The sequence below is a fragment of the Trichosurus vulpecula genome, chromosome 7 (genome assembly GCF_011100635.1).
Source record: "Trichosurus vulpecula isolate mTriVul1 chromosome 7, mTriVul1.pri, whole genome shotgun sequence".
NCBI lineage: Eukaryota > Metazoa > Chordata > Mammalia > Diprotodontia > Phalangeridae > Trichosurus > Trichosurus vulpecula.
The window spans coordinates 37,419,478-37,427,244 of NC_050579.1; the positions used below are offsets into that span (position 1 = coordinate 37,419,478).

Genomic DNA, 7,767 nt, shown 5'->3' on the forward strand with positions numbered 1-7,767 from the left:
CTGGATTCCACCAGGTGACCCTCGTCCCCGTTCATTTTCCCTATAGAAGAGGGCTAGGATGGGCATCAGCTTGAGGAGTATGGTAGATAGAGCTGGTATGGCAGATAGAGGACTTTACTGAGAGGCAAGAAGGGAGTCTGTTGTAAGAAGACTGGAAAGGTACCAAGGGGCTAGGTTATGAAACTTTGCTTCAGGGCAGATGGCAAGATGCCTCCCCTAGCTAGTTCTTGATTTCTTTCATGAGACTGACCAGGCTAACCTGGGCTGTGGCTCTTCCACCCTCTGATCAGAGCAGTTCCACTCCAGGCTGAGTCCTAAAAGGAAACCATGCTGGGTTAATCAACCTCCACGGAACCAGGGCTGTTGAACACAGCTGCCTTGAGCAGAAGCTGACTGCCCTAACACCATGAAAATTGGAAGGGGGCTGTTGTAACTTGGATCAAACTGGCCCATTCTTTGGTGGTGAGAGAGTATGTGGTGAGGCAGGAGGCAGACAAGTGCATGCCCCTATGTGGTTCAAACCCCATCTCTGAAGCTAGCTGTGAGAGGATGGTCAAGTCACTAAACTTTTCTGTACCTCAGTTTCTTCACCTGTAAAATGGGGAAAATAACACCGCATGTACCATGAAGTAATACCTATTTCACAGGGTTGCCGTGCAACTCAAATGAGATAACATCTCTGATTTGTTGTTATTGTTTAGTAAATTAGTTCTGTCCGACTCTTAGTGACCCCACTTGGGGTTTTCCTTGGCAAAGATACTAGTTTGTCATTTCCTTCTCCTGCTCATTTTACAAATGAGGAAACTGAGGCAAGCAGGGTTAAGTGACTTGTGCAGGTTTATACAGCTAGTGAGTGTCTGAGGCTGGATTTGACTCCAGGTCCGGCATCCTATCCACTGTGCCATCGAGCTGCCCAACATCTCTAAAGCATTTCCATGCGTTGTACAAAGATGAACTATCCTAACAAAAGAGAGGTTCCCAACCTAGGCAGTACAACTTTTTGGGGGGTGGGGTGGGGTGGGGAGAGGAAGGAAGCTAAGTGGCGCAGTGGATAGAGTGTCAGGCCCAGAGTTAGAAAAGCCTGAGTTTGAATGCAGCCTCAGACATTTACCGGCTGTGTGACCTTGGACAAGTCACTTAACTCCTGTCAGCCTCAGTTTCCTCATCTGTAAAACAGGGGTGATAACACCACTTCCCTCATGAGGGTCTTATGAGACACTGATTGTAAAGCGATTAGCACAGCACCCAGAGCATAGTAGGCTCTAGATAAATGTTACCTGCTTTTATTATTTTGATAACTATCTCACTGTAATCAGTCTCCTTCGTGACATATCGTATACACTTAACACGACTGGGTGAAAGGGTCCCTGGGCCTGCCCCTGCTTGCCTTCCAAAGGGTCCCTGGCACAGAGAAGGTGGAAATCTCCCCTTAGAGTCTGTTTCTGCAGTGCCCCAGGCTCCGGCATTGTCCATTCTGCTGAGGATGATGCCGTGAATCCCGCAGTGGCCACCCTGGCCCAGAAAGCTCTGGGTGCTTTGTTCCCTTTAGCTGACCCTCCTGTAGACCCCTAAGGTGAGTTAACTAGAGGCCTCGCTGACCTCATTTTAAACATGAAAACCTGAGGCTGAGGGTGGATAAGTGACTCCCCCAGGGTCACACAGTGTCAGCGATGGGATTAGAACCCAGGTTCCAGCCGGAGGTCCCTTGGATGCTAAGTCCGATATCCTTTCTCCACCATGCCCGGCTGCTTCTCTGATTCTAGCTAATGTAAGAAGAACTGCTGGTGTGGAGCAGTGTCTCTGTAGTCTCCGAGGTCACTGGGTCCCCCACAAATAGTGTCTCCCCTGAAGGACTGCGGCCTGGAAAGAGCATACAGTGAGTAGAGCACTGGGTCCGGAGGTCAGAAGACTTGAGTTCAAATCCAGCCTCAGACACTCACTAGCTGTGTGACCTTGGGCAAGTCACTACACCTCTGTCTGCCTCAGTTTCCCCAACCATAAAATGGGGATAATAACAGCACCTACTTCGCAGGTTGGTTGTGAGGAGCAAATGATATATTTATAAAAGCTTAGCACAGTTCTTGGCACATAGTAGGAGACATAAAAATGTTTATTCTCTTACTTTTCTCTACCTTCAGGTTCAGTGGTTTCCAACTCTTCATGAATTCATTACGGTTTTTTGTTTGTTTGTTTGGGATTTTTTGACAGAGATACTGGAGTATTTTTGCCATTTCCTTCTCCAACTCATTTGACAAATGAGGAAACTAAGGCAAATGAGGTTAAGTGACTTGCCCAGGGTCACCCAGCTAGTAAGTGTCTGAGGCCAGATTTGAACTCAGGAAGATGAGTCTTCCTGACTCCAGGCCTGGTCCTCTATCCCTTATACCACCTAGTGGCCCAATCTGTATTATACACATATACTTTATATAATATATATGCTTTAGATACATACTTACACATTTCATATAACAGCATATATTATATATAAAAAGATATAAGTATAAATATTCTATGTACTTATACATAATATATAATAAATGTAATTATATAAAGGAGATATATATACTGTGTAAATATATATATATTTGTATAAAAGTGTATATTATAGAACATATTATATATATGGTACAGAAGGATATATTATATCTAAACATATACACATACTCCCTGCAACATGGCTATATACACACATGAATGCACACAGGTACATGTACATGCCACACAAATATATGTATTTGCATACATGCATACACATGTACATACATGTTGCAGTGATGTGTGTATATGTGTGTGTACGTATACACACACACACATGCTGCTCTCCACTCTTCCATGCCTACCCTCCCCCAAACTCCTTGAGGGCAGGAACTGGTTTTTGCTTCTTTGTATCCCCCATGCCTTCACATGCCAATAAATGCTTGTTGAGTTAAGGCAGTATCTTAGCTACGGGGGACTCTGTGGCCACCAAAGCCCCTTTCAGCCCTAAATCTGTGATCCTGTGCTCTAGAACTGAAAGGGCCATCAGAGGCCATCTATCCCAACCCTCTCTTTTTATAAAGGAGATAAAGTGACCCACCTAATGCCCCCCCATGTAGTAACTGGCAGAATTGGCACTCACCCCTTGGGTCCAAGAGGTAGGGCTCTCCCACAGTGTCCTTGTAGCTCTGGCACTCCTGCTGGTGCTTGGCTCCAGGGCTGGCACCACAGTTTTCCAAAGTCCTTTGCCTGATCGAGCTATCACATCATCCCAGAGATGCTTTTCTCTAGCACCAAGGAAGCCAAATCATCATGGCAACAGGAATTCAACTGATGTACCAAAATAGGCTTCTGAGCTGGACGGGACCTTAGAATGCTTCCAGGAAGGGTCCCTGTTTTACAAATGACGATGCTAAAAACAATGAGAGCTAGTGCTTATGGGATAGCTCGAGGTCTGCAGATACTTTACACCCATTTATTCACTTCATCCTGGCAGTAGCCCTGTGAGGGACTAGCATATAGCACCCACCCCCCGGGGTTCTTGGGAGGGACAAATGAAATAATAGTCGTAAAGCTCTTGGTGCAGTGTTTGGCGCACAGTAGGAGCTATAGAAATGTCGGATATTAATAGTGTCATTTTTTATTATCCTCACTGTACTGATAGGGAAGCCAAAGCCCACATAGCTAATAGTAGTAGCTGGCATTAATATGGCTCCTGACATAAATTATCTCATTTCAGCCTCTCATCAAACTTGGGAGAATACACACACACACACACACACACACACACACACACACACACACGTGTGCTATGTATATATCTATGTGCATACATATACACATATATACTATATACACACATACATATATGCATTGTATATGTTTGTATCTATGTGCATACATACACACACATACACACACTCACACATGTATATATGTGTGTGTATATACATTATCAATTGGACCAGAACTGGCCTCTAACCTGTGAGTGACTGGAGCCATATAAAGCAGGCTAGGGACAGGAGAGTCAGGACATAAACAGAAGTTTAATTCATTTCAGAGTGAGGAAAACGGTGTTTACAAACAGAAGACCCCCTCCCAAAGAAGAAGAGCTTAACACCGCTGATGCTGGGGCCACTTATACACATGAAAGGGGTTAGACCACAACACAATCGTTCTTAGGTCTTGAGACAGTTCTCACGGTTGGCACTTCTTGGGACAATACAGGCGTTCTTGGGTCCTGTGGGAACAGTGCTGTCTCAGGTCTTGAGGGCTGTGATTACTTTGCAGGGTATAGAACCAGAGTTCTGTAATGGGAACAGGAGTGCAGTACCTGATAATTACAAGGAACAGGGATCGTGAACATGTGATGGATGGCCCTGAGAAATAGGGGGAGGGAAATTTCTCAGTGAACACCTGGTGCTGGTCCAAGCAATACCCTTTGCCAGAGGGTGATATCATCCAGAGGTCAAAGGATTATTGTTATGCCAAGCTTTGGGCACAGCCTGCTTGCTGGGCACTAGATCTGGGAAACAAGGTATCTTCAAAGTATTTTGACAACACACATATGTATATGTGTGTATGTATGTGTATGTATATATGTGGGTACACACACACATACACACATACACACACAGCCAGGGGGCTGTTCCCATGAACAGCTTTTTCCAATGTGTTTCCTCAAAATAGATGAGATTTCTTCCTGTTCAGAGCAGCTGCTTAGCCCATTTTCTGGCACCCAAACAGCCCCCTCACCAGGGAACATCCTATCCAGCGCTCCCCTCCTGTTCTTTCCCATCCTCGGATTCTCTCTTTGCTAGAGTTCATCCCTCTCCAGGAGCTCTGAGCACTAATGGGAACAAAAGCAAGTGAGATGCCTTCAAGCCCATGTGGGGCTCTCTCAATCTTTTACAAGAAATGTGAAAAGGCCTGGCGGGCTTCCTATGAGCTTGAATGCACACAGGATTTTCAACGGGTATTATTTTGGGGAAGGATCCAAATTCCTCTAGGCCAATTCTCACCTAGAAGAACAGAAATAGAGGAGTACAGAGTTCATGCTAACAAAAATACAGGCTGTAGTGCTACCCCAGCTCACTCAGACTCAAATAATTAGATAGCTTGGAGGGTGTGTGTGTAGGTAGATAAATACCTCCTTGCTTCCCCTCAGAGCTCAAATCTCCATTCCTAATTTAGCCTCAAAAGGTGACTTGGAATTCTTTCTTCCAGCTTCTTAAAAGCTAGGGAGAGGAGGGGGTTTCTGTCCACACCATCTAGGAGCAATGACAACTACTGCCCATGGCAGTGAAAACATGTGTTCATCGGAGGGAACCCAATGGGTACAAGATCCAGAGAGACAGCTAGAGGCTTGATGTAAGGAAGACCTTTCTTAAAAATTCAAGTCATATGGAAGCTGAATGGGTAACTTCAGGAAGAGGTAGGTTCCCCTTCCTTGGAGGATTTGAAGCAGAACTCATTTGGTGGGGATGAAAATCAACTCCAAGTTCAGTGGCAAGGAGGAGGTTCCTATTCAAACACAGGTTGGACTAGATCAGGGGTGAGAAACCTGCGGCCTCTAGTTCCTTGGGTGTGGCCTTTTGACTGAGTGCAAGTTTTACAGAACAAATCTTTTTGTTAAGGGGATTTGTTCCATGAAGTTTGGATTCAGTCAAAGGGCTGTACTTGAGGACCTAGAGGGCCATGCAAGGCCTCGGGGCCCCAGATTCTCCACCCCTGAACTAGATGGTCACTGAGTACTCTTCCATCTCTGGCCTTCTGTGATTTTGTCCTTTCCAGCTGTAGAAGGTAGAATTTTGTCTTCCTAATGGACCATCATTCCCCACAGTAAGGCAGATGGAAAGGACCCAGAGGCCAGGGACTGTTTCATTCGCTCCGTAAGGGCATATGTGGATATAAAGGTGATAGAAAACAAATCAATTAAAATTTGACACAACTAAAAAAATGTAAACAATTTAAAGGCATTATTTTTTAATCAAATCATTGTAATTAGGCTGTTTATGCATGGAAAGTTAGGGAATTTAAGTTGGAAATGCTTGGGTTTATTTTGATTCAGTAGCCCTTGCCTTCGGATGGGCTGGGGCACATTTTTTCCAAAGGATGATTCCCTCTCCCTCCCCTGCCAAAAATATACTATAGGTAAAAATCCCATGAAACTATTAATAGGCTTTCCTCATTGTTTAGTAAATGAAGTCAGAATAAATTAAAACTTTCCAAGATAAGGATGGAGCACATTGCCCTTGATAAAAAAAAAAAGTTGCCTAATGAAATCTTTTAAAAGTGTAATAACTTGGTTGTGGCTGGAATTACAGCCAAAATAGAGAAAATATAATCATTCTCATTTAAACATGTGACTAATCTATATAACTCCTTTATTAGGACTGCTGAACAAAATTTTTAAACAGCCATCCATGATCAAAATTCTCTTGTTGATAAAACCAATTTAAATTGGATCATTATGGTACACGTAAAAAAAGAAAAGAAAAAAAAATCTCATCCCCTTTTTATAATAAGGCAGCAGACAATTATTACTCATTGGTAGCCTTTTAAAGGTATGCTGTCAAGTCTGCCCTTTCTGCCTTCTTCTTGTTTTTATGGGGTTTTTTTTTGGAGGAGGGGAGGCAGGGCAATTGGGGTTAAGTGACTTGCCCAAGGTCACACAGCTAGTAAATGTGTCAAGCGTCTGAGGCCGAATTTGAACTCAGGTCCTCCTGACTCCAGGGCCGGTGCTCTACTCACTGAGCCACCTAGCTGCTCCGCCTGCCTTCTTCTTAATGAAGATTATTTTTGTTCCAGGGATATGCTTCTTGGAGTTTTCCAAGTGTTCCATCAATGTATCCTCTCCCCAGGTGATACCTTGTTTGTTTTTGTTAGCATGCATACATGAATCCTGAAGACTGAGCAGTCTTTCTGCCAAAGAATCCATTCAGATTAGGTCCAGTCTTGGGCTGGCCTTCCTCAACTGTGTGGTACTGCACGTACTTCTAAACAAAAATCTTCTTGCCTTTCTCAACACCATTCATCATGGATTCAGCTCAGCCCACACCCAAGCATACTTTGCTTGCTTACTCTCTGCTGGTCCAACTTGCACTTCCTCTCCACAATTATTTTTTAAACACACATACAACACACATAAAAATACACAGTAGTGAATAAGCAGATTTATGTTCTAAGATGAAGGAAAGGACATCTGAATTTAGTCCTAGGCTCCCCCAGCCCCATCAGCCTACAGAGCATTTTAACAGGGAAATTCCTTTAGCAACATTATTGTCAGGATTCCCAGAGTTAATGGTTTCCATGCCTATTATTGTTTATTACCACCCCATCAGGTTAAACCAGCTTAGACGGCTTACAATTGTGCTCTAAAGGAGATTATATTGGCTCTCTGTTCTTCCCAAGCTGGCTGGGGAATGTGAAAGACCATGACACCCAAAGGGGCTCTCCTGATCAAAGCAGAAGAATAGGGAAGCTTAATATTTTTGTCCTAGTCAAGGAGGTCCAGAACTCCATTTATGGCAGTTCAATCACTGGCAAGGGATGAGGTTGTGAAGAATTCTGTCTTTGCAGTCTCTGCATTCCGTTTGGTACTTTGGGTGACTGTGCCTCATCTGGGTGTGTGTATACATTTGTGAGTCTCTGACTAACACCCCCTCCAGCCCACCACAATTCCTCAAGTAACAAGACTCTAATTGCCTAGTCTTCCCTCTCCTCATACCATTCCCTGAAACCTACCCCATGTCTATCATCCCCAGCTAGGCCAGGATAGGGTACTGGCCT

At 44.2% G+C, this 7,767-nt stretch overlaps 1 pseudogene; it reads right to left on the reverse strand.

The window, feature by feature from the left end:
• Nucleotides 1-6,518: 6,518 nt before the first annotated feature.
• Nucleotides 6,519-7,013, reverse strand: LOC118857346 (annotated as a pseudogene).
• Nucleotides 7,014-7,767: the final 754 nt, after the last annotated feature.